This window comes from Macrobrachium nipponense, chromosome 10 (genome assembly GCF_015104395.2).
Source record: "Macrobrachium nipponense isolate FS-2020 chromosome 10, ASM1510439v2, whole genome shotgun sequence".
Taxonomy (NCBI): Eukaryota; Metazoa; Arthropoda; class Malacostraca; order Decapoda; family Palaemonidae; genus Macrobrachium; species Macrobrachium nipponense.
Genome location: NC_087204.1, coordinates 69154556 through 69182210, shown reverse-complemented (window position 1 = coordinate 69182210; position 27655 = coordinate 69154556). Strand labels below are relative to the sequence as shown.

Below are 27655 nucleotides of genomic sequence, written 5' to 3'. Positions count from 1 at the left end.
AGGGCTAGAGTGGGGAGGTTGAGGTGGAATTGAAATAAAAGGTTCTGGTGTCTGTAAATCTAAAAAATATATACCGGCAGTCCCCGGGTTAATGACGGGGGTTCCGTTCTTGAGCGTAAGCCGAAAATCGTCGTAAGCCGGAACATCGTCAAAAATCCTAAGAAAACCTTACTTTTAATGCTTTGGGTGCATTGAAAATTATGTAAACTGAATTCTTATGGCATTTTTCATAAAAAAAACCTTCAAATATTGATTATTTTGCATTTTTGGTGTCATATTTCATCTGCCAGATGAGCGTTGTAGGCGTCGTAACCCTGCAACATGCGTCGTAACCCTGGAAATAATGTCTGATGAATATAATTGAAAAGCGTCGTAACCTCAGAACGTCGTAAGCCGAGACTGTCGTAACCCTAAGACTGCCTGTATACATTTTCATAATAAAATTTATTATTTGGATACTTACCTACTGGTAAAGTTAGCTGTATCTCCACCGATTAGGTGAGTCGGCACTCAAACAAAAAAAATCAAATGACTGCCCAGATGACTGCCTAGTTTACCTGTTCTCCACCAGGTGTGTTTCGAATATTTTACCTCATCAGAATTCTCCTTGACAGCCCCATAAGTTGTGGGGAGGCTGGGTGGGTCTACTTTAACAGTAGGTAAGTATCCAAATATGGTATTTTTATTATAAAATAAGGTTTCACATATACTTACCAATTACATAGCTGTAAGCTTTAAGAAACCTGGCAGTCGAAAATTCAAATTTCCTGGCGGCGACAGCGCTGTTATCGTTCATGTAGGTGATACAGGTCCCGCCCACTTTCGGGAATACCCGGTGCTGCTGAGCTAACTAACATCAATTTGTTGAACCGCAATGTCCATCTGTGGGGAGAAGGGAAGGCTCTGATTTTGTAATTGTTTGGTAAGTATATGTGAAACGATATTTTATAATAAAAATATCATTTTCACATAAGTGACTTCCCAAACAATTACATAGCTGAATCCACATTACCCAAATGGTGGGTATATGGACAGCTTATGAAAAGACAGCAATAATGTGCTCACATTATAAATAAGAGAGAGCAGCTGCAGGTGAATACTGCCTCTGGTTGGCACTCTCATCACTTGTAGGAGATGTGGCAGTAGTGGCCAGGGTCGTCCCTACTAATGGTGGGATTTTGTTACCATGGAGGTTCACCGATGGTTAACAAAAATTAAAATTTCACCCTTGCCCTAGGCTAAGACCAGATAAACCACAGAAGTATCACCTACACTAAAAACCATTACCATACCCTAACCATAACAAAAAAACTGGAGGGTACTCCAGGTACAGTGTACCCTCAGGCTTCCCAACAACTCGACAACCTTAAAAACCAAGGCGAGGAGATAGCAGTGGAAAAACAGGTCCCCCTATGCTTCTTTTCCCAACACCATGCCCGCCACCAACAACGGTCCCAATCTGGAACAATTTTCAAAACGGTCTCTACATTTTTCAGATAATGTGACGCAAACACCAATTAAGACCTCCAAAACGTCGATTGCAGAATGGAGGATACTGACATGTTATGTCTAACAACCAATGAAGTTGCAACTGCACGAATCTCAAGCTCTTTTACCTGCAGTACCCAAATAGTCTGATCTTGTACTTGAGTATGAGCTTCTGAAATCAGACTCCTCAAGAAGAATGAAATATAGCGTTCTTGGAAAGAGGACGTGAGGGATCTCTCACTAAACACCAGATATGGTCTGAGTTTACTCTTAACTTTTCTGTTCTAAATAAGTAGTGTTTAATGGTTCAGACAGGACATAGAGACCATTCCTCATCTTCCAATCCCACTATGTCCATTAAGTTCTTGATAACAAAAGATTAAGGCCAGGGATTCGAAGGGTCCCGTTTTTGCAAGGAACTCCTTTATATAAGAGCACACTGCATTATTTTGTGCGATACCTACTTGTTTGCTCATCACTTGCACTTCGCTTATCCTGCCTGTTGTGGCTAAAACGACAAAAAAAAAGTGTCTTCTTCGTAAGATTTCTTAAAGAAGACACATTTAAGCAGCTAGAACTGGGGACTGGAAAGCCAGTTCAGCACCACATCCAAGTTCCAGTCGACAAAGTCCGACTTAGCTGCTTTTGAAGACTCGAACGACTTGATCAGGTCACTGATGTTCTGGTCTTTCGAGACGTTGAGGCCTCTATGTTTAAAAACTGACGACAGCATTGATCTATAACTTTTAATCGTGGACGTTGAAAGCTTTCTAGAGTCCTTCAGGTATAAAATGAAATCTGTGATTTCAGCTATAGTGGTTTTAGAAGAAGAGATGTGATTTTTGTCTACACCATCGCCTAAAGATTGTCCACTTCGATTGGTAGAGCTTTGCAGAAGAGCTTCTTCTACATCTCGCAATAGCTTCCGCCACTCTTTGCGAAAAACCTTTTGCTCTGACAAGGTTCCTGACAGTCTGAATCCTGTCAGGGTCAGCACAGATAATCTTTGGTGGTACGAGTCGAAGTGGGGTTGTTTAAGCAGATGTGAACTTTGTGGAAGGAGCCTGGGGAAGTCCAGGAACTATTCTTTCCTGGGCCAGAATGGAGCAACTAGTCATCATCTTGTTTATGACTTCTCTCAACATTCCGAAGGGGGAAAATTCATAAATGTTGAGGCCTGTCCAATTCAGGAGCATAGCATCTGTTCTCCATGCTTGCAGGTCCAGAACCCGGGAACAGAAAATTGGGAGGCAATTGTTTCTTGACGTGGCAAAGAGATCTATCAATGGCTTTCCCCACAACTTCCACAGATCTTGACATACTTTCTCGTTTAGTGTCCATTCCGTGGACAGGACCTGTTTCAAGCGGCTTAGTTCGTCTGCTAAGACGTTCATCTTCCCCTGTATGAACCTCAGGAAGAGCAAAATGTTGTGTTTGTTCGCCCTGAGGAGGAGAACTTCTGCTACTTTGTAGAGGGAAAAGGAATGAATCCCTCCATTTCCTGACGTATGAAAGTGCTGTGGTATTGTCTGAGAAGATCGCCACCTTTCCTCCAGCGACTAGAGGGTAAAAGCTTGCAGTCCCAAAAGAATCGCTTTCAACTCTTTGACATTTAAGTGTAGGTCCTTCTCCTGTTCTGGCCAAAGACCTACTGTTCTCCTATTCCCTATTAAAGTTCCCCATCCTTTGTCCAACGCGTTTGAGTAGAATTCTAGGTCGGGGTTCAACTTTATGAGAGAAAATCCTTCTTGGAGTCTCTCCTGTGACAACCACCAGTGAAGATCTTTTCTATCTCTTCTGTCACAGGAAAGACCAGCAAGTCCGGTTGTGCCTTCCGGTTCCAGTTTGCTCTTAAGAAGAATTGAAGCAGTCTCATGTGGAGGCGACCTAAGCTTACAAAACCTTCGGCTGACGCGAGGGTCTCAAGGAGGCTCATCCAATCCTGTGCCAAGCACGATGGAAGTACTAGGAACTCTTGGACTGTTGAGAGAAATGATTCTATCCTCTTTGGGGAGAGAAAAGCCCAAAAAGCTAGACTGCCTAGAGTCATCCCTAAATAGGGAATCCTCTGTGTCGGAGACAATTGTGACTTTTTGATGTTTATCTGAATTCCTAATTGTTGAGTCAGGTTCAATGTCATTTGCTAGTCCTTCACACACTGATGACTGGATTTTGACCTCAGAAGCCAGTCATCAAAGTAAAATGACATTTATTCCCATTAGGTGCCGCTAAATTCCTAGAGGAGCAAGAATTCGAGTGAATGCTTGGGGAGCTGTAGATAGTCCGAAGCAGAGGGCTGTGTACTGGAACACCCTCCTTTTGAAGACGAACCTCAGAAACTTCTTGGATTCCTGATGTATGGGGACATGAAAGTAAGCGTCCTTCATGTCGAAAGACACCAACACCATCCAGTCGTTCGGTTGAAGGGCTGACATCACCGCCTGACTGGTTTCCATCCGAAACTTCGTCTTTTGAACGAAGACGTTCAACGCGCTCATGTCTAATACAGGCCTCCAGCCCCCTGATGCTTTGGGGACTACGAAGAGTCTGTTGTAAAGCCAGGGGAGTTCTTGTCTGTTACTTCTTCGATGACTTTCTTGTTGATGAGTGCTTCTACTTCTTTGGCAAACGCCAAAGCTCTCCCTGATCCCTTTGAGTATGCTCTCAAGCAGATGGGTACATAGGACAGCAGCAGGTCTTGTGCAAATGGGATCGCATAGGCTTCTCTCAGAACCTGAACTACCCCCTGTTCTGCTCCTCTCAGACTCCATTCCTCCCAAAATAAATGGAGTCTCGTTCCTACAGGTGCGTGAAGGACCTCCCAATCACTTGTCTGATGGCTTGAAGGGAGGCTTTCTGGTGGACTTGAGTAGGGGGCGTAAATTGGTTCTTGGTCTATTCTGCCACCTCGTCTTGCTGCCTCGAAAGGGGTGCTTCTGCAAAGGAGAAGCTTAGATCCTGTGACAGGGGGATCCTTAGGGTGTCTAGTCTACTGCATCAATAAATCGTTTGTCGACTTTTCTTTATGTCTGAGAATACTTGTAGAATTGTCTTCTCTGGGAACAGGTGGGATTTGCACAAAGGCGAGAACATCAAAGCCGCTTTCTGATTCGTCATAACTCCCCTGGAAGCGAAAGAACACCACAGCTCTCTCTTCTTGAGGATTCCCATCGTGAAGTGTATGGCCAGCTCCCCAAAACCATCTCTCACTGCTTTGTCCGTGCAGGACAAAACGTTAAGCCAGTCCAACAAGAACTCTTCTTCCAGGGACTGACACTCTTCAATCTTCCTGGCCAGAGCAGCGATGGTCTATTCAAGAAAACTAAAAACTTCTATCACTTTAAATACATTGCGTATCAGGTAATCAAAATCAGGCGAAGAGAATCGGATCTTCGCAGCCGAAAAAAACGCTCTCCTGTTCGCATCTACTAGTCTGGAGAAGTCCCCTTGAGAGGAGGCAGACACTCCCAAGGAAGGAACTTCTCCAGTCACATAGAACTTGTATGCCTTATTTTGCAACTTCGAAGGGAGGTAGGCAAAAGAGGCTTTGCTGAAATCCTGTTTCTCTGCCAGCCATTCGTCTGCTTCCTTGAAAGCTCTCTTTGCCGACTGAGACAGGACCAGCTTCGGCAATCTTGTAGACAGCACTTTTCTGTCCTTTACAAACATTGACGGAGGGGATGAAGGAGACCTTAGCTCAAAACAATCTGGGTATGTTACCAAAAGGTACCTCAACAGACTGGAATAAGCGGACAAAGATTTTGACTTCTCTGTATCTTCGTTCTCTGAAGGAACTGACAAAGCCCCGTCTTCCTCTACTTGAGAGGTGGTCGCTTTCTTCAGAATACCCAATAATTCCTGAAGCTGTTGCTTGAAGGGACCCAACTGAACATCATCTCCTTGCGTACAAGTCTTCTCTACTTCCTTAGTCGAAGTCGAACGGAGAGTAGGCGAAGAGCTACGAGCCATGAGAGGCAAGCGAGTCAAAACTCCTTTTGACACAACATGAGGGGAGTCAATAGCGAGAAAATGCATCTGTTTCTCAGCGTACAAGCTCCAGTCTCCAAATGGCGAAATGTTCTCTGATGAATGGTATGCTCCTGAAAATCTAGAGCAGGTGCAAAACTGCAGGATGGCTGGGGACTCCACTGCTCTTTCGACTTCTTCACAGGCGGAGGCGTACCATCTGCAAAAACAGCATGTCTTTTCAACAGGTGTGACATTGATCCACTCCAAACTTGTCCCCTTTTATCTGGTGACGGCACATCTGAGTCAGACGACAACTGCGCATCGCTCACTTCAACACCTTTCCAGTGGCGTTTAGCTGACGACTGCGAATTGAAAGGTTCGACTGAGTTGATGACTACCTGTGGGCAAACCCCTCCAAGTCTCCCTTCAACCTCCGGTATGTCTTTTCCCGGGTGTGGGGGAGCGGGACAGTGACCTTCATCTAGGAGAACTGGGGGAACGGGTAGCCGCCTCCTCGGACACAGCACTGACATGTTGCACAACACTGCACTTATCACTCGCACTTTTCTCAATGAAAGCGCGGAAGGACAAACCTAAATCTATGACGGATTTAGCTAAATTATCAAACTTTTTGTCCATTTTAGACTCTAATACGGCAATGGTATTAGGATCGGAAGCTAGGGCTACCTGGACAGGAGTCATAGGTAAAGAGGTAGGAAGGCTATCAATCAGAGAGATATTCGATAAAAGAGGTGAAGAAAAAACAGACTTCTTTGTCTCTAAAGGCAAAGGAGTTGATTAATACTAAGCATATTACCTGCTCTAATGGCTGCCTTCCTCTTTCTATCCTTCTCCATTTTATCTAAATGAGCTGAAAAATTCTTCCACCCTTGTTTATCTAAATCTTGACATTCGGTACGTTAAGTCCCTTCTGCAAAGCTGCCCCCTACATTTAACACACCTCGTGTCTAGATCGTAACAACTTAGGCATTCTAGTTTTGCAGCCATCGCTGCAATACCTAACAGATGACGAACTAGAGTCCGACATGATAAGCTCATGTCTAGATGACTGGAATCTAACAAAACAGCTAATTGGTAAAAAACAACCAAGAAATTCTACATCACCAAACGAACTAAATCCAAAATGGTGACAATAGTTGACTGCAAACAAAAAGCCCACAGGTGTTACCCCATGAGCCACAGAAAATGAATTGACAGTAGTTAGCTCAGCAGTACCGGGTATTCCTGAAAGTGGGCGGGACCTGTGTCACCTACATGAACGATAACAGCGCCGTCGATGCCAGGAAATTTGAATTTTTGACTGCCAGGTAAGAAAGCTTACAGCTATGTAATTGTTAAGTCTCTTATGTTAAAAATAAATTTTATTATGAAAATTTATATTATTTGTGATGAATCTTACCTACTGTTAACGTTAGCTGATTCCCACATTAAGAAGAGGATGGTGGGTAGTGCAGCTAGGCAAAAATCCACTCAGCCATTTGAGCTAAAGGTTCTTGCATGAAACCCAAAACATTCTCACCTGATCTCGTCCCAAAGAATTACCCTTGGACCATCTTGCCCTCTATATACAACCTCCTACTAAAAAGAGACTCAAGAGAGATTTCTGGTGAAGACAAAGGAAGCTATAGGAGGGAGATTAAACCTGTGGAGGACAACCAAACAAGAATTACAACTGCCCTTCACTGCCTCCACCATGTAAGATACTGGTCCCAAGTCCCTCCATGCATGTTAGGAGGTTGCAACTGTCTATATCCCAGAACCTGAGTCTGCACTTATCCCCAAAAGGTATAAAACAAGATTACCAATTGATAATCCCTTATCACCTTAACCCAAGCTGCATAATCAGACAGGAAGCGAAAGTGTTCTCACTTCTTCCCAACCGAGTGAGTATAAGCATGAGGACATTACTCTGCAGCATCAGAAATGAGTTACGTACTTGTCTTCCTCGCTAAAACTCCCGCTGGCGACAAACCCTAAAGCAGGCTTCACAAACTCGCTGGGTTGGCGCCTCCACCTCTCTAAGTTGACGCAGAGACGAGACAACATAGCTAAGTAAAAGGTAACTCAACAAGCTAGACAAACTCCATCAGCATGTCTTTCAGTCTCGAGGTTACTTCCCCAAAGGGAAGAGAAAGAAAGCAAACCTCCTTCTAAAGACGGTTAAAGGACCAACGAGCGTTTGTACCACAAGATTTGTGCGTCCAAGTACGAGAAAAGTTACAAAATGCTCTCTAATAGGTGAAATCATTGTCTCCTCCAATATTTAGAGGGTGCCAAAATACACTAAGACAAGCACGACATTCTCTATGTGACCTCTTTCCTCAACAAAATGAGGATACACCAAAGCGTAATGTTGCAACAAATGCCGACCAGCCCGAACGAGTTCCTCCAACTCCATTTCAAACTCTTCTTCCGGCAGCAGGCAACAGGAGGAGACAGCTGCCGACAGGAGGCAAACAAAAGAGCTTAAAGGATTGCTCTTTTTCCTCAACCCTTGGCGACAGCAAGTGACCCTTGTCGATAAGAGGTGACAGCAACTGAGTGCTGTACCGCATCCACCATGGCTCGATGAAAAGAAGACGGTTTTATGTGACTCAGGACTCGACGAAGTCCATACGAGTCAACTACATCCACACGAGTCAACAACGTCTGCACGAATCGACTGAGGGAAAGAAAACGAGGTGCTAGAACATGGGAAAGATTGGGAGGCGGTGGGAAAGGAGTTACGACTCTCCCGCCTCGTCCGAGAGCGAACGTACATCCTTGAAAGCATTCCTATATGAAACGTCGTTAGAAAGCTCTGAAGCTAGAATAATATCTAACTTGGAGAGAACCTTAGATACTACAAACAGTGTAGACTTGAAAGAGAAACATTAATCAAGGCAGTATAAGAGATTTGCCAATGGCTGAAGATAAAACAAGCAAAGAACAAACACAAGCATTACGAAGAAAGAGGAATATGCTAGCAGACAAGAATTTAGATTTACCAAAACATGAGAGACTTAAACAGTCACCAAGTCGACATATCTAGATGTGTAAAACTCCCTACAGATACACTATCATTGCAATAAAATTGTCTATAATACCTATATTATATATTAATCCTATGCCTGCTAACACCTCAAACTAGGTGTTAATGACAGCAGAATGCGCCTAAGGAGTGAAGATTAATGCTTACCGAAATGGTCCTTATGTGAACGCTTTAACGGTCCTTATGCAAACACTTTAATGGTCCTTAGGCGAACACTTTAAACGAAATTCAGACCATGAAAAGGGTGAAGTAGGTATTGGAGGGCACAGAACCGCATCGTCCTGAGAACTGACCTGGTTCCCTGGCAGCAGACATTACCAACTGTCACAGGGTAGTCCTGGGCTCGGACTACGTACAGACGAGGGCACCAACACCTTACGTACTTCTAACAGGGAACACAAAAAACAGTGTGCACTATGGAGGGATTCGGAATGTTCCGGTCACGAACTCAGTTCAGCTTGTATTAGAACAAAAAATAAGTTTAATGTTATGTTCTAACTTCTGGTTACGCTTTTCCTGAACCGAATGGGGAGCAGAAGGCACAGCCACAAAGGAAGTCAATACTAGCGCTACCAAAATGCCTAATCTAAGTAGGGATAGCTGCAGATGAGGGGATACTCAGTAAGATAGAACTGACAGATTTAAGTCCTGAAGTAGGATAGAACTGACAGGTTTAAGTCCTGATCTAACTAATTGCTTTTGCAATCTTTAGTTTACCATCTTTCCTATATCAGACATAAATCAATAATTTCTCAGAACAATTCCTTACATTCTTCACATCCAGTAGTTCCAAGATCACACACTATACCCTTGCAAGTACAAACTGAATGTTGATCAACTTCCAATTTTAACATCCTGGTTACACCAAAATCATTCCTACATAGCCTGATATTATTGGTTTTGCTTCCGGTGAAAGATATCCTAGAAAAATGAAATTACAATCCATAAACTGGTGTAAAACAGCCAAACTTCATAGAATACCAACAACCGCCTAACCGCAATGGTGGCAAGGAGAATTCTGACAAGCTAAAACATTCGAAACACACCTGGTGGAGAACAGGTAAACTTGACAGTCATCCGGGCAGCCATTCAATTTTTTTTTTGAATGCCGACTTGCCTAATCGGCACAGAGATATAGCTAACTTTAACAGTAGGTAAGATTCATCACAAATAATATAAACTTTTAAAAATCTTAATTGTTCCTAAGAAAATACAAACCACCCCTTATGTGAGAGGTTATCTCTGAGAGCTGAATGAGTTTAATCCTAGACAACAATGTCATGCTCCTGATTGTGTAAGTGAGCAGGGAATGTGATGACCTCTGTTAACCCCCTAGGACAATGCAGTAGGGCCCTGGGTGTGAGTGAGAGACTGCTTGAAAGAGGGCACTCAGGTAAGGAAAATATAGAAGAACAATGAAATTCCCCATTCAGGAATTCAAAGCAGAGGGCACCTTATTCTGGTTAATACAAAGTGATGGGTTCAAACTGTCAAGCCACACTCAAACCCCCCTATGTTAAAAGGGAAAAGAGATGGAGACAAATCTCAGGAACTATGTTAAGATTGAGTGTTCAAAGTGTAGTTATCTGTATCTTCCCTGACCCAGCTAAACTTCTGCCAAGATGCTGTTCTGGAACAGAGAGGGAAGAGAGAATATTGTCACTGCAACAAGCAAGATAACTGTCTATTCAAACAGAGCTGGGTGTCTACACAATTTGTTGTAAGGGATGTTTACATACATTAGACACCTGCCCTCATTACCCAGAAACTGAATATGTACTACATTAGTTCCTCCAAAAGGTTCAAGAAAGTTCCATGCCATGACTTCATGGGCTCTTACATGACTATGGTGAGTGATGTCCTCAGAAGGGTCTTAAGCTTCTTGGGTACCTCACAAAGCCAACGAGGAAGGGTGTTCCTGGACACCCGCCTCCTTTTGGTTCCCCGTACCAATGACAAAGGTGCTAACAATTTGGACAAGCAGCAAATATACAGGCAGTCCCCGGGTTACGTCGGGTTAGGGTTATGTTATTCCGGACTTACGGCACTTGCCTCATGGCACTGTTAACCACAATTTTTCAGTTCAAGTGGGTTTATGGTGACGTTACCTGCTTTATGGCGCTGTAACAGTAAGTGCTGTTTATTCCAATTATAATTATAATGATTCAGGATAAGGTGATTTTCGGCTTACAGCGCCCTGGCAGGAATGGAACCCACCCCCCATAACCTGAGGACTACCTGTAATATCTTACTGCTTGCAATAAAGTCTTGAAAGGAAGTGTAAAAAAAAAAATGCTGATCTCAGGACAGGAAATGACAAGTAATGAGATTCTACCATAAACTCAGGAATGAGAGAGAGAGAGAGAGAGAGAGAGAGAGAGAGAGAGAGAGAGAGAGAGAGAGAGAGAGAGAGAGGGAAGAGAGGGGAGAGAGACGAGAGAGAGAGAGAGAGAGAGAGAGAGAGAGAGAGAGGAGAGAGAGACTCCATCCCTCCAAGAACTGAACAAGATGCCATAAAACTCCATGGCACATTTCATTGAAACTAAACTAGCCAAAAAACAGTCTTGTTCCAAGCTTCACATAAGGCTCCATATGGCACTTTGGTTAGGGTGTGATGGACAGGGTTACATCCCACTCGGGAGAACAAAGCTACTAGGGCGAGAGGGAAGGGGAGTACTGTTTAAAACTCATCATGCAAGGATAACTCCGACAAGACAAGGAAAATCAAAGTTCTTCAATTGGATATCTGACCTACAGCTGAATGAAAGGCCCACAGGGGAGACTCACAGTAACTTGTCTCAGAAAGATGAATTAATAAGACTGCAACCTACTGCACAAACTCTGATAGTAGAAAGGCCCAGCCAGGAGAGTTTGCAAACCTGGATACCATTCGACTTAAGGCCAACGAAAAGTAACTAACATCTTGAATCACGGGAAAATCAAAACCTTGTTGATCACCCAACAAATCGGGTTTAATGGTAGAAAAGCATAAACTTCCAAATTGCCACAGGGATGTTGTAATGTGACAGGACAGAATAGTAGACACTCCCTGTTCAACCTGGAAGCAAACAGGTCAAGCACAGGTGAACTCCTGAGCTATAACATTCTCTCTGTCATTTGAGTTACATACCACAGCAACCCTACAACCTGACCCCAGCAGCTGGAGCTACTTTGCCAGAATGTTCTCCCCCTGGTAAACAGCTCAATGGCTTGGTGAACCATCCTCTCATGCATTTGCAAATGTCAATTTGTAAAGTAGGAGCGAGACAATCACATTTTGCTTGGCATATGAAACTACGATTATCAACTGTTACTGGAAAACCTGCAGGGGTGACAATACTCCCCTCATTTCCAAAATACAGTAGTGCCTCAGGTTACGAAATTAATCCATTCCGAAGCGGCCTTCATAACCTTATTTTTTCATATCTAGAACTACGTTTTACATGTTAACCCTTAAACGCCGATTGGGCGTATTAAACGTCGACGAAAATTGTCTGTTGGGTGCCGAATTGACGTACGAAACGTCGGCACAAAAAAGTTTTTTTTTAAATTTGAGGAAAACTGGTTATAGGCCTACTTGGCAAAAACCTTTTGAATCACGCACCTTGAGGGGTGCTGGGAGTTCATGGATCAAGCTATTGTTTTGTTTACAATCGTTACCCAGGCGCGCAAGCGTGAATTTCTTTCTCCTCGCACTAAAAAGCATCAATGACACATCTCAGAAATAATTTCATCACTTTGACATCATTTTTGCACCATTTTATATTAGCTGTAACATAGAGTTTTATATATGAAAATGTATGCAATTTCATGTAGAATACAACTAAAAACAACCCATGGTTGTAGCTTTTATCAGTTTTTAAATATTTTCATATCAATAACAATAAGTGCCAAAATTTCAACCTTCGGTCAACTTTGACTTGACCGAAATGGTCGAAAACCGAAAATTGTAAGCTAAAACTCTTACATTTTAGTAATATTCAATCATTTACCTTTATTTTGCAACAAATTGAAAGTCTAGCACAATATTTCGATTTATGGTGAATTTTTGACAACTTTTTCCTACGTACGCGCGGTAACTGCCGAAAAAATCAGACATTTTTTCGTCCGATTGTCGTAATGTTTGCACCGTTTTATATTAGCCGTTACGTAAAGTTTTATATATGAAAATGTGCACAATTTCATGTAAAATACAACAAAAATCAACCCATGGTTGTAGCTTTTATCAGTTTTGAAATATTTCCATATAAATAACGAAAAGTGCCTTAATTTCAACCTTCGGTCAACTTTGACTCGACTGAAATGGTTGAAAAACGGAATTGTAAGCTACAACACTTACATTCTAGTAATATTCAATCATTTCCCTTTATTCTGCAACAAATTGGAAGTCTCTAGCACAATATTTTGATTTATGGTGAATTTATGAAAAAAACTTTTTCCTTATGTCCGCGCGGTAACTTCCAAAAAAATCAAAAAAATTTTTTGTCCGATTGTCGTAATGTTTGCATCGTTTTATATTAGTCGTTACATAAAGTTTTATATATGAAAATTTGTGAAATTTCATGTAGAATACAAAAAAAAAAACCATGGTTGTAGCTTTTATCAGTTTTGAAATATTTTCACATAAAACATGATAAATAGAAAAAATTTGACCTTCGGTCAGCTTTAACTCAACTGAAATGGTCAAAAACTGCAATTGTAAGCTACAACACTTACTGTCTAGTAATATTCAATCAATTACCTTCATTATGCAACAAACAGAGAGTCTCTAGGACAGTATTTTGATTTATGGTGAATTTTTGAAGACAACTTTTTTTTATGTCCACCCATTACGAATTCATGCATCATATTGTGATAATATTTTCTCTGTGTTGCTTTGATCGTCTTACAATTTGTAATATACCAAAATCATCGCAATTTAGTGTACAATACAACAAAAAATAATTAACTCATTAACTTTAACCGTTTTGCTCATAGTGCTATTTGTATACAATTATATATGACATATTTTTTTGCACTGTCATATATTCCAATATTTATATATGATAATGATATATTTTTTTTTATTTCTGATGGTTGCATGCTAAACTTCAGGCAATGACAAAAGAAAGAAGCCAAACATGAACTCTTAATCTTGAAAATTAAGCATGCTGTGATTTTTTTAATAAAACTTTTTTTCCGCTTCGGCGCTCAATCACAAACGCCGCCAGCATACGTGAGACACTTTCGGAAATACCGGCTCGGCGTTTAAGGGTTAATTGCCTAATTCATTCCAAGCCCTACAAAAATATCACAGTAAAACTAAATTGACCAATAAACAATGAAATACAACAATTTGGACCATTCAATACCTAACCTAACCGCATTGTACCTGTAAATAAAGTGTACGTATTAGTGTACAGGGTACAAGAAATACTGTACGTACATGTACGCACGTATGTAGTAAAATGTGGAAACTTACCTTTCGAGTGAGGCGATGTCCGAAAATGGCAACAGAGGAGAAGGACAAATGGCAGAAAACACAAACGCTTAACTTTACGAAACACATTAAAAAATGGCAGAAAACATGAACGCTTAACTTTACGAAACACATTAAAAAATGGCAGAAAACATTAACACTAAACTTTACGAAACACAAACAAATGGCAGAAAACATTAACACTTAAGTTTATGAAAAACTTAAAATTAAATTTCTTTTTTTTTTTCTTAAAATTAAATTTCTTTTTTTCTGATTAAAAATTTTTTTTTTTTTACTTTTTTACTTTGTTTTTTAACAAATTTCAATTTCTTCACCACTTCCAATTTTCCGTTTTTTCGTATCACTTGGACCTTCCTGTTTGCTTACTACTAAAGGCCTCTTTAAAAAATAACTATCCAAGGAAGATTGCTTCTGCCTGCTTTTCAAAATGTTCCTGAAATGACTCGGGCAAACGTCATCGAACTGCGCAAGCATACGACCTGTGTAAGACTTTTACGGGTGTTTCTTTTCTAGAAATGTTTGCACTTTATGAAAAGCAGCTAGAATATCCTCAATTTCTGCCGTTGTCATAGGGTCCTCCTCCTCCTCCTCCTCGCTGCTGCTAGAGAACTCTTCTTGAACGGCGTTATGTTGCATGGCCTCCAACTCCTTCAGGTCATCCGTCGTAAGCTCCTCTTGTTGCTCCTTGAGAAGGTCATTGATGTCGTCCTCGTCAACGAGCAGCCCCATGGACTTGCCGAGTGCAACGACCTCGTCAAGATCTGGTTGCGGAACAGTTTCAGGATCATCAACTGTTTCTGAATCTGCATCAGCTTCACCCACGTTGAATCCCTCGAAGTCTCGGGCGGATACGGCATCAGGCCAGGGTTTCCTCCACGAAGAATTCAAGGTTCGCCTCGAAACCTCCTGTCAAGCTTGATCGATGAGTCAGATGCATATCACGATATCGAAATGCTCCTTCCACAATTCCCGCAGGGTGAGGTTTGTGGTATCGGTGATATCGAAGCATCTCTTGAAAAGATGTTTTGTATAAAGCTTCTTGAAGTTTGATATCACTTGCTGGTCCATGGGCTGGAGGAGAGGGGTGGTGTTAGGCGGAAGATAAAGAACCTTAATGAAAGAATACTCCGCTAGGATATCTTCCTCGAGGCCAGGAGGGTGAGCACGGCCACTGTCCAACAACAGCAGTCATTTCAGAGGGAGGCGCTTCTCTTCCAAGAATTTCTTCACTGTCAGGCTGAAGCACATATTTACCCACTCGGTGATCAAAAATAATTGTTACCCAGGCTTTCGCATCAGCCCTCCACATCACCAGAAGCTTCTCCTTTAGCACTTTGTGGGCCTTGAAGGCTCAAGGAGTCTGCGAATGATAGACAAGTAGGGGCTTCACCTTGCCATCCCCACTGGCGTTAGAACAAAGTGCAAGCGTAAGCCTGTCTTTCATAGGCTTATGCCAGGGTAGCTTCTTCTCTTCCTCCGTGATGTACCTCCGGAGAGGCATTTTTTTTCCAAAAAAGGCCAGTCTCGTCACAGTTGAAGACTTGCCGAGAACTGTAGCCTTCCTTGATTGTCATCTCTTCGAATGTCTTAACAAAGGCTTCGGCTGCTTTTGTGTCCGAGCTGGCAGCCTCCCCATGCCGCACCACCGAATGGATGCCAGTCCATTTACGAAATTTATCAAACCAACCCCGAGAAGCCTTGAAGTCTCGGGTTGCCTTCGATGTTCCTTCTCCTGCATCGTCTTCGCCCTGAGCACTCAGGTCACCGAAAATGGCGCTGGCCTTCTGGCAGATTGCTGTCTTGGTTATCGTATCACCAGCGATTTCTTTGTCCTTAATCCATACGAGAAGCAGCCTCTCCATCTCATCATGCACGTGGCTCCTCTTGTTGGAAAAAATAGTCATGCCCTTGGAAGGTGTAGCTGCTTTGATGGCTTCCTTCTGCTTAAGGATGGTGCCTAACGTCAACGGATTTCGGCCGTATTCCTTAGCGATCACACTCAACTGCATGCCAGCTTCATACTTCTTAATTATCTCCATCTTCGTCTCCATAGAAAGCATCCTCTTCTTTCCGTGAATTTCAGCAACATTCTTGGGACCCATGGCTAATAACGCAAGTAGTCCCATGGCTAATAACGTAAGTTCACACACAACACGATAAAGTTTCTTACAGTACAAAGAAAGCAAATCACTAACACAAATTTACATTAACAAACGAAATCTATGTGAACGACCGAATTCTAGGTGTGTATGATAACGCTGCTGCAACGAAATGGTCAAGGAACGCCATTACATAGGTACATGATGGGACAGATGCTGACCAATAGGAGAGCAGGATCTTACGGCGGTGACTAGCATCAGGAACCAATGTGAGAGTGGGAGGATGGTGGCGAGTCTACTGAGTTGGTGGCGAGCAAGTTTTAAAATTGTTTTCATCAAATCTCGGACTTTACAGTACAGCCTTTCGCAACCTGAATTATTTTCGTACTCAAAAGCAAAAAAATCTTCGTCTTTGCCTTCGTAACCTGGATTTTTCGTACGTAGGGACTTTTGTATGTAGAGGTTCCATTGTACTGTTATGCACACATTTAGTGTGCCCTGCAGCCACACGTGACATGAACAAACCTCTTGGGTGTGCATCCTGGCCCTCCTTCAATGCATCCATATACATACAGCTATATTTTGGGAGGAAGAAAGTACTGAGAAACCCTTCTTAACAGGTTCCCATCATCCTGTCACCACTCTAGAAACTCCCTCCTTTTTACTTGATGGCACAAGCTGAGAGGGGAGACATTATGGAGCTGCCAGTAGTGCAAAAAAGTGGGAGCAGGAAGACCAGCCTATTTGAAATGAGCTTCTCCAAGATGGCAGGAGATGAGGACAACCTTCCAAAGTTGAGTTGGCTGTTCCTGCCTGTACAGGAACCTCCCTGAATTTGCTCTGTGATAATCTGATGGACATACTCTTGCTGATGCTGAATCTACATGCATATCCAGGTACTCTGTTCCCAGCTTGAATATAAGATTCAACTTCTCCAAGTTTATTACAATCCACTTATTGTGAAAAAAAGAGCATAGGTCTGTACTAAAGCACAAGCATCTAGAAAGATGCCAGAGTTAACCAAATGCCTTACAAATAAGCCCAAGCCAAGCTGAAACCCAAGTAATAATCCATAGCAAAAACCTCACAAAATTGTAAATTAGTACAAAGTGCTGTTGCAGACATAGAAGATGTGGTTTCCAGAGTTATGATTGAAGTATATACATCCCTCACCTCTATCAAAAACAAAATTGTCCTCCATGATGGAATACAACACAGTACATGTTGTTCCCAGCTACATGTGAGCCAGTAACACATACTCATCTAAAACTAAGAGGTTGAAGACCAGTCTCTAAACCCAGTCACCCTCTCTGCTATGAAAGGGCAATTGTAGAAATACCCTGGAGACTGTCCTCAGCAACTTCAAGGGCCTTTATCCATCACAGCCTTTTGCCTCTACTGACAAGGCCAGAAACTTTGGAGAAAGGGGAGGGAAGGAACAGACAACATTGGTATCTGCAAAAGGGGAGGTGGTGGTCCTTGAAGGGAATAAGATGGTGACCCATGAAGTCAGAAAATATTCCGGACTCTGCTCCTTCTCTGTCCCAGTGCCCAATGGCAAGACATCCATCCTTCTAATCTGGGCAGCAGAGGAAAGAGAAAGCTACTCTCCAATGACACCTCCTTTCTTCTTCCCTTCCCTCCCTTCCTAGCTGTGGCTGAGGAAGGAGTGTGATAGAGCCAGAAAGGTTTTTGTACATGAAAACTTACCCAGCAGATATATACTTAGCTATAGACTCAGTCGTCCCGACAGAATTTCAAAACTCGCGGCACACGCGACAGGTAGGTCAGGTGATCCACCATTCCCACTGCTGGGTGGCGGGATCCGGAACCATTCCCGTTTTCTAAGACAGATTTTCTCTGTCGCTGGAGCAAACAACATCATCTGTTGTTTGCTCCTCCATTTTGGATTTCTACTCGTTTGCTGAGAATTTGGATTGGTTTTTTGGTGACGTATTCTGTTTTTTCTCTGGCTTGTCATACGCTTATTGTGGACTGTTTTTCGATTTTGATTTTGACTGCTCTTTCACGATGTCTGACGCTAAGGCTTCACCTATGTTTAGGGTTTGTAATAGGGAGGATTGTAAGGTTAGGCTGCCGAAGTCGGCGGTAGATCCTCATAGTATTTGCTCTAAATGTAGAGATAATGAATATTCTTTTAATAACACCTGTGTTGAGTGTGAGAATTTAACAGAGCTTGAGTGGAAGGAGTTATCTTCTTATGTTAGGAAACTTGAGAGGGATAGAATAAGGAAAGCTTCGGTTAGATCTTCTAGTAGATCTGGTTCTCTAGAACAAGATTTTCATAACCCTCCTGTTACTAACGATTTTCCCTTAGCCTCAGCTGCTTCTCCCGGTATGGAATCCAAGGATTCTTCCTCTGAAAGGGAAAATGTTAAAGCTTCTATCAAGAAACTGCAAGCTCAGTTACGAGCGTTAAATGAAGGTAAGAGTGGTGATAGTGATTTGTGCAGTGTCCCCAGTGCAGTGGAGGGGGCGTCTGACCGGTTCCTCATTGCTCCTAGGCCTAGACCTCTTTCAAACTCCCAGGACCAAGGGAGGAGGAATGTCGAAAGCCGCAGGGAGGATGCAGAACATCCCCAACGGTCAGGCGTCCCTTCGGCAGATCCTGACGTAGCGTCCCAGGCTGCCTTGGATAGCCGCAGAAAAGGCATCCTAAGGGAGTGCTTTTCGGCCTCGGATTCTTCCTCACCTAAATGAGGATGGAGTTCTGCCTCTCAATCTCGCCCTTTGAAGAGAGCCTGGAAGGCTCCTAAAGGAGACGCGGCTGATTCTAGCCCAGAGCGTTTTCCTGAGTATTGGCCCTCTAATCCTAAGAAGACAAGACAGGAGGAGTCCTCTCTTTAGGATAACACGAAGAAGTTCCTAATCAACCTACAGGAGCAGTTATCCTCTCTGGTAGGCTCCTTCTCTAAGGATTCGACAAGGAGGAAAGATGTTTCGCTTCCTGTTGAAGAGTTCCTCTAAGCGCCCCTCTTCGGCTAGGAGAGAGCCCTCACACTCACCAAGGCGTTTACCTCCTTCGTCTAGAGATTCGTTGGACAGGAGTTTTTCTCCTGACAGGCGATTCCTTTCGCCTTGTAGGCACTCTTCCCCAAGAGAGAAGCGCCCTCCTTTAGACAAGGTTTCGAAACCTAACAGAAGCTCCTCTACTCATCGTCAGGAAGTGCGTAGCCTCTCTCCTTCTAGAAGCCTAGAATCGAAGCAAGAACAAGATTGGAACCAGGAGTCAGTCAGGCGCAAGGAGTCTGTCAGACGCAAAGAAGGGCGCCAAGAGTTTTCAAGCGCCAGGAGTCAGTTAGACGCCAAGAGTTAGGGCGCCAGGAGTCTTTTAGGCGTCAGGAGTCAGGGCGCCGGGATCCTCTCAAGCGCCCTGAATCAGGGCGCCAAGAGCCTATCAAATGCCAGGAGTCTTTGGGATCTCAGAGGGATAGGCATCAAGAGCCTAGTAGGCGCAAGAATGTTTTTGACTGTCAGGAGCCTCATTCTTCTTATAGGAATTTTTCTCCTCCTTCGACGACAAATAGGAATTTGTCGAAGACTCAGCGCACTCCTTCTCGAGAAAGGAGTACTTCTCCCGGGAAGAGCCTTATCACTTCCAAACGTTCTCCTTCAGTTGGGCCTTTGGAAGAAGTGTCTGACGAGGAGAAGCCCTTAGATGTAGCAGTCTCAGACTACAAGAGGCTCTCACTGCTTCTTCTTAAGGAGTTTGGAGACTCCCTTCACCCTGCGGATCCTCCTTCACCAGGATCTCTATGTCCAGTACCAGAACTCATAAGTCTTCGTCGTTTGTTAAGATGCGCCCTGCACTATGCATGAAGAAGGCTTTAAAGACTTTTTCGGAATGGCTAACTTCGAGAAGGGAAGCTGGTAAAACAGTTTTTTCCTGTCCTCCTTCCAAGTTAACAGGAAAACCTGGGAGGTGGTACGAGACCAAAGAGCCTATGGGATTAGGCCTCCCATCATCCGCAGACGCCGATTTTGCTTCTTTGGTAGACGCATCCAGGAGGAAGTCTTTGCTTTCTGCGAAGGCAACTTGGGGCATGTGTGAATTGGATCATCTTCTTAAGGGCCTCTTCAAGACTTTAGAAGTCTTCAATTTTATGGACTGGGCTTTGGGAGCATTAGCTAAGAGAGCCCAAGACACCGATTTCGTCTCGATGGAAGAGCTTTCAAGTGTTCTAGCTTGCTTGGTGGAGAGCAGTTATGGATGGCTCAGTAGAAGTTGCCTCTCTGTTTGGAACAGGAGTGTTAAAGAAGAGATCTGTCTTTAGCTCTTTTCTAGCAAGAGCCGTATCGCCTCTACAAAGATCCTCTCTTCTTTTCGCTCCTCTCTCTTCTTCACATCTGTTCCCGCAGGCAGACTGTTGTTAAGGAGGTAGCAAAATCCTTAACAGAGAAAGCAACCCAGGATCTTCTCACACACTCTGCTAAGAAGTTTAGACCCGCTGTTCCTATTGAAAAAAAGAGAGAAACCCTCTTTTGTGCAGCCCTTTCGAGGTACCTCCTCTTCTAGAACCCCTCTTAGAGGTCGCAGACCAGAACGAAGGAGTAGGCCATCTAGAAGGTCCTTCGGGAAATCTAGATGAACAGAGAGTCCTCCAGACAACAGTAGGGCGCAGACTACTTCATTTTGCAAAAGTCTGGGCGCGAAAGGGAGCGGATTCATGGTCCCTCTCTATCCTCAAAAAAGGATACTTGATCCCCTTCAGGGAAAATCCTCCCTTGACGACAACTCCAAGGGAGTTATGTGCAAGATACTCAGATCCTGTCCGAAAGCTGGCTATTCTTCAGGCAGTGGAACAGATGATATCGAAAGAAGCAGTAGAACTGGTACAAGATCTCCAGTCTCCAGGATTTTACAATCGGTTGTTCCTGGTACCAAAAGCATCGGGAGGATGGAGACCGGTGCTAGACGTCAGTGCTCTGAATTTCTTTGTGATGAAAAAGAAATTTTCGATGGAGACGTCTTCCTCTGTTCTGTCTGCTCTTCGTCCAGGGGACTGGATGGTGTCCCTGGACCTTCAAGATGCGTATTTCCATGTGCCAATTCATCCGGCATCGCGGAAATATCTAAGATTTATGTTTCAAGGGAGAGTATTTCAGTTCCGAGCGATGTGTTTCGGACTTTCGACTGCCCCTCAAGTCTTCACGGACATCATGAAGAACGTAGCTTATTGGCTACATCTGGAAGGCATCAGGATCTCATTATATCTAGACGATTGGCTAATAAGAGCCCAGTCAGAGAAACAATGTCTGGAGGACCTTTACTTTACTCTGAACTTGACAAAGTCCCTGGGACTTTTAGTCAATCTCGAGAAATCCATGCTGACTCCCCAGCAAAGCATTGTCTATCTGGGGATTCAGATGGATTCTTGGGATTTTCTAGCGTTTCCATCGCAGGAAAGAAGAGAACGCTGCTTGGAAAAGGTGGCAGTCTTCCTAAGGAAAGAACATTGTTCCGCGAGGGAATGGATGAGTCTTCTGGGGACCCTCTCCTCGTTGGAACAGTTCGTTTCCTTAGGAAGACTACACCTCAGACCCCTTCAATTTTATCTGAAGGAGAGATGGGATTGGAAGTCTCAAGAACTGGGAGAAACCTTTCCAATTTCGAAGAAAATCAAGGAGGATCTCTTCTGGTGGTTGGATCCACAAAAGCTAAGCAAGGGGATCTCCCTTCACTTAAAGAACCCTCTCCTAACGTTATTTGCAGACGCCTCAGATTCGGGGTGGGGAGCGACCTTAGGTTTGAAAGAAGTGTCAGGCACTTGGGAAGGAGAACAAGTGTCCTGGCACATAAACAAGAAAGAACTAACAGCCATTCATCTGGCTCTAGTTCATTTCGAGGAACAAGTCTCAGGTCTGGTAGTTCAAATTCACTCGGACAATACAACAGCCCTTGCATATATAAAGAAACAGGGGGGGACGCATTCCTTCTCCCTGTACGAGTCAGCAAAGGATCTTCTGATATGGGCTCAGAAAAGGAAAATCTCTCTTCTCACAAGGTTTGTGCAGGGAGAGAGAAATGTCCATGCGGATCTGTTGAGCAGAAAAGACCAAGTCCTACCCACGGAATGGACACTCAATCTTCAGGTTTGCCAACAACTTTGGCATCTGTGGGGAAGACCCAATATAGACCTGTTCGCGACCAACAAGAACTACAGGCTGGAAAATTATTGCTCCCCGATCTCGGACCCGCAGGCAGTAGCCGTAGACAGCTTTCTGCTAGATTGGACAGGTTTAGATACATACGCCTTCCCTCCTTTCAAGATAGTAGGGGAAGTATTGAGGAAGTTCGCCTGCTCAGAGGGAACAAAAATGACCCTAATCGCTCCCTTCTGGCCAGCTCTCGACTGGTTCACAGAGGTACTGGAGTGGATAGTAGATTTTCCAAGACCGCTTCCACTAAGGAGCGATCTTCTCAAACAGCCCCACTTCGACAGATTTCACAAGAACCTCCCCGCTCTAAGTCTGACTGCCTTCAGACTGTCGAAGGACTCGTCAGAGCAAGGGGTTTTTCGCGCGAAGTTGCGAAGGCTATTGCAAGAGCCAGAAGAGTTTCCACCTCTAAGGTGTATCAGTCGAAGTGGGAGTTGTTTAGAAGATGGTGTAAGAGTAAGAAAATATCCTCTTCCAGTACCTCTGTAACTAAGATCGCTGATTTCTTCTCTATTTTGGAGAAAGAGTTGTAACCTGGCAGTATCAACAGTGAAAGGTTACAGAAGTATGCTGGCTTCAGTCTTTCGACATAGAGGTCTAGATCTTACAAACAATAAAGATCTTCATGACCTAATAAGGTCTTTCGAAACCACGAAAGACCAGAAGATTAAGAAACCTAGCTGGAACTTTGGATGTGGTCCTTAAGTTCCTAATGTCAGAAAAGTTTGTACCTTCTCACACAGCTTCATTTAGAGACTTAACTAGAAAGTCCTTATTTCCATTCGCTTTAGCAACAGCTAAGAGAGTTAGCGAGTTGCAAGCCTTGGAAGGTAAAGTTGGTTTTAGGAAGGATTCAGCGGTTTGCACCTTTAAACCACTTTTTCTAGCGAAGAACGAAAATCCCTCAAAACCATGGCCTAGAAGCTTTGAGGTAAAAGGACTTTCTTCAATAACAGGAAAAGAACTAGAGAGAACTTTGTGTCCAGTCAGGGCACTCAAGTTCTACCTGAAGAAAAAAAAAAAAAAAAAAAAAAAAAAGAGTTCTTGGGAGGTACAGAAGAAAGTCTCTGGTGCTCGGTAAAAGATCCTAAAAGAACTATTTCTAAGAATGCCCTAACGTTCTTCATAAAGGATGTGATAAAGGAAGCTCACCTTACGTGCAATGAAGAGCACCTCAAGATTTTCAGAGTAAGAGCACATGAAGTGAGAGCCATAGCTACGTCAATGGCTTTTCACAAAACCTGGTCTCTTCAGGCTCTGATAGAGTCAACGTTTTGGAGATGTAACTCTGTTTTCGCCTCCAATTATCTAAGAGACATAAAAATTTCTTACGAAAAGTGCTTTGCTCTGGGAGCGTATGTTTCTGCGGATTCAGTGCTGGGAGAGGGAGCTGAGGCTAATCCTGCTTAACTTAGTGTAGTATTATAATTTTTCTTTCAGTTATTGGTGGTTGTTTTTTATTGGTTGATTGTCAGAGGGAATAGGGGACCCTCTTACAATTTTTAGTTTTTAACAGTACTAACATGGTCAGGTGATAGGGATTGGCTTCAGTGCTCCTTGTGTTTACTTATTGGAACCTTAACTCTGTCATGTAAGAGGGCTAGTCCCCATTGATATGACAAAGGTAAAGGCTCTACCATGTAAGTGGGTCAGCCCCCATTGGTAAGATCCAGAGTAGGCTCTGTCGCGTAAGCGGGCTAGCCCCCATTGACACGATCCAAAGAACTAGTTATTCAGCCATAGGTCCATACCTCGCTGGGACTCTTGAGGCAGGCAGACTCATAGACAGTATTCATGAAGTCTTCAGCCCAATCAGGTAGGAACCATGGATTATTATATCCAAGAACATATGTTGTTTTTTCCCTATTTTTTATGTATTTATTATATTTATTATGATTATGTTTAAGCTGTCTCTTACCCTCCACCAAAGGTGCCAATCAGCTAAGTATATATCTGCTGGGTAAGTTTTCATGTACAAAAATGATATTGTTAAGATACAATAAAGTTTTGTACATACTTACCTGGCAGATATATATGATTAATGGCCCACCCATCCTCCCCTCAGGAGACAGGTGGAAGAGAAAATCTGTCTTAGAAAACGGGAATGGTTCCGGATCCCGCCACCCAGCGGCGGGAATGGTGGATCACCTGACCTACCTGTCGCGTGTGCCGCGAGTTTTGAAATTCTGTCGGGACGACCGAGTCTATAGCTAAGTATATATCTGCCAGGTAAGTATGTACAAAACTTTATTGTATCTTAACAATATCATTTCCCTGCTTTTCTGGAGGCAAACTGGGCTACTATTCTAGGTTTGGAGGAACAGACTCCTCTCAACACCATACTACCTTGCCTTCACCATCACTAAGGGTTTGGAAATCACTGCATGGTGGTTTTGAGTGTCTTGGGACTCCAACTTTCCTTCACCACTGTCACCACATTACCCTTGTAAAGGAGTAATGTGGTGCTTGAACCTAACCTGTTTCTGATGAAGTTCTCTTCTCCTTCCTCTTTCTCAAGGAGAAGGGTGAAGAAGAGGAAAAGGACTAAGAATATGTTTGCAATTCCTTCCCGCCCCTGGTTTGAGTCTTGTTTACCCTTAGCACGAGTACAATTCTAGGTTCTGTTAGTTGATGCTGTGGTCAAAGGAGCTGGCTGATGCTGCTCAGGCATCTCTTGACAGTGAAAAAGTAGTGAGCTTGACTTGTTGATGGCAGGGAACCCCCTGATCTGTAAATCAGATTGTTAACCTGATTCAAAGCACCACATGGAAATGCAACCACAGGTCAAAATAATTGCTTTGCCTCCTGAATGGGCTCTAAAAAAACTCATTCAATAACAAGGTTCAACGATGAAGGCTGTGGTTACTTCCTCATGATCATTAGGCTCACAAAGAGCCAAACAATCTCTGCACCAGCTCTACTACAAGGGTTCTGCAAGGAAGACAAATCTATTTATTCTCCAGGAATAAATAGTTTTCCTAAGGTAAGAGTAAGAATCTTCCATGATGATGATGAGTTCTCCTTCAAACTGTGGACATTAACTATCTAAATAAATGGTACCAGTCACCAAAATAAATGATTGCAGCAGATATAACCTTTCACAATAGTGGTCCACCAACACAGTCTCTCATGAGAAAAATTTTAGGCCAACATGTAACCTCTCAAAATCATGGTAGAAAAACCATACACTTCGGTATGATTGGTTGAAACCAAACTTATTGCTGCACCTTTGCATGTGCTACCATGCATGTCCTACTAAACAAACTAGACATCTTTAAATGTAATACCATAAGAGAATTATACTGCAAATGTCCTCTTTGTATGTGCACAATGAAGTATGTTTACATACCTACAGACATGTTGAAAAAATTGCAAGTAGCACTTTTAAGGACTATACAGTGCAGGTCTGTAGCAAGCCACTAGCAGACCTGGGTGTAACACAATTGCATATGAATAGATCCTCCAACCACTCATAAGTACTACTGTTAAAGTGAATAGAGGTCTATCACATGCAAACCACCTCCCACACATGAACATTCCAATGACTATTTAAAACCATGAAAGAGGAAACATCTCTGACTAAACCGCAATACCCAGAGAGGCATAGGTGAGGGGCCAATGCACATGCAACATAAAGCTGGAGTAATGGTCTCTGCACTCTCCCCACACACTGCCAGACCACTCTGTTCTGTACTCATTTCTGGTATTCTTTACAAGAAAATGTGTGTGCACTTATACTGGCATGCATTCCCAAAGCTGGTGTGTACTGAGAAGGTGGGGATTATCATGAACCAACCCACTCCTGGCATGCACATGATCTGAGGGATTAAACATGCATTAAACAAGTAATAAGGTTGACTCAACCAGGTGTAAAGTGATGCTCAAATCTCATGCGACATGACTCCATAGGATTTTGTTCAAAATTCACTAACTGGCAACCTAACATGCTCCATATTTATCTATTATTTCAATGCGGAAATGCGATTATTGCATACAATAAGGCCATATGTTTCATAAGAGTTAAATCTGTCATATATTTCAAAACTATAAGAAAATGTTACGTGTAGCCAAATTTAAGAAAAAGCTCTTTTGAAACATTTTCAAAACTTTCGTTCACATCGCTGAAGTATTTGACCAAAATGAAGTCATCATCAAGCATCAGTTCAAATGTTAAATAAAAAAAAAATAAAAAAAAATTGTCATAATATTAATAATGCTTCCAAAGCAAGCATAAAATTTGAAATAGTCCTACTTTATTGCTTTTACACCTCAATGCTGAAAAAAATGTAAATATGTATATACAAAAGTAGAATGCGCCTACCAATATCAACGTGTGAGGGAAGCATGTGTGACGTATCATTAGTGTCGGTACAACAACCACCACCCGGTGTAACATAAGTAGGTCTACAATGAGTAGCGACAATGAAATTATCTTGAAAACATTTACTTTATATGTGTTATGAGGAATACTACTTGGATTTTCATATATAATTATTTGTTATGATTCTTAAATATATTTCAAAAAATGATGGCATACTAGCAAATATTCGCCTATGCAATTCTTCTTTTGTCAAAGCCAAGATTGTTCCTAATCCTAGGTGCTAGATTTCTTTACTTTGCACTTAACAATCACATCTCTCTATTAACAATTTCTGGCCAGAAAGCAAATGAGGTTATCTACACATTCTTGCACTTCAAGTTACAATATGAAAGAATAAATTATACACCAAAAGCGAGCAGAAGGATTTTTAAGAATACTATAATATTCTAAACCAGTTGAAAAACAAGTGTTCCATACGCCTTAATACTAATACTTATGATATTTCGATTAATAGCCATCTTTTCATATTATTAAAATTATCATCTTTTATTCCTCAAAGAACAGGTAATCTTTACAAATAAAAACATTAGCAACAGATTACATTTCAAAAGGCTTAGAAATTTTTTTAGGTCTATAAATCATTTTGCAACATATGAGCAGCTTAAACACAGCCTAAAACTTCAGCATTCAAAGAAAACTGGTTGTAATTTATATTCCCATCGTAATCCTCAAAGAACAGGTACTCTTTACAAATAAATTCATTAGTAACAGATTACATCTCAGAAGGCTTAGATGATTTCTTTAGGCCTATGAAACATTTTGCAACATACAGGCAGGCAGCTTAAACACAGCATAAACTTCAACAATCAAAGAAAACTTGTTGTAATTCATATTCCTACTTTGAAAATGTTGTTATGACTGTTGGGCTTATTAGGTCTACTGTCATATTGCTGCAGACGAGGTTATGTTGACCAGTCCGATGAGCATGTCAAGTGTGCTTTCATTGATGGCACCGCTAACCTAATCACACCGCACTTTGAACTAAGCAACGTAAATAAAAAAAGTCA

General features: G+C 42.5%; 1 protein-coding gene across 4 annotated transcripts in view; it reads right to left on the bottom strand.

The window, feature by feature from the left end:
• LOC135223665 (uncharacterized) overlaps positions 1–27655 on the bottom strand; it is a 148351-nt gene that overhangs the window by 9807 nt on the left and 110889 nt on the right. The window contains exon 6 of one of the 4 annotated variants that reach the window (XR_010316555.1): positions 27488–27629. The exons of the other annotated variants lie outside the window; for them this stretch is intronic. The gene's annotated coding sequence lies outside the window, so the exon portion shown is untranslated. The remainder of the gene's footprint in view (positions 1–27487; positions 27630–27655) is intronic. 4 annotated transcript variants of the gene reach the window in all.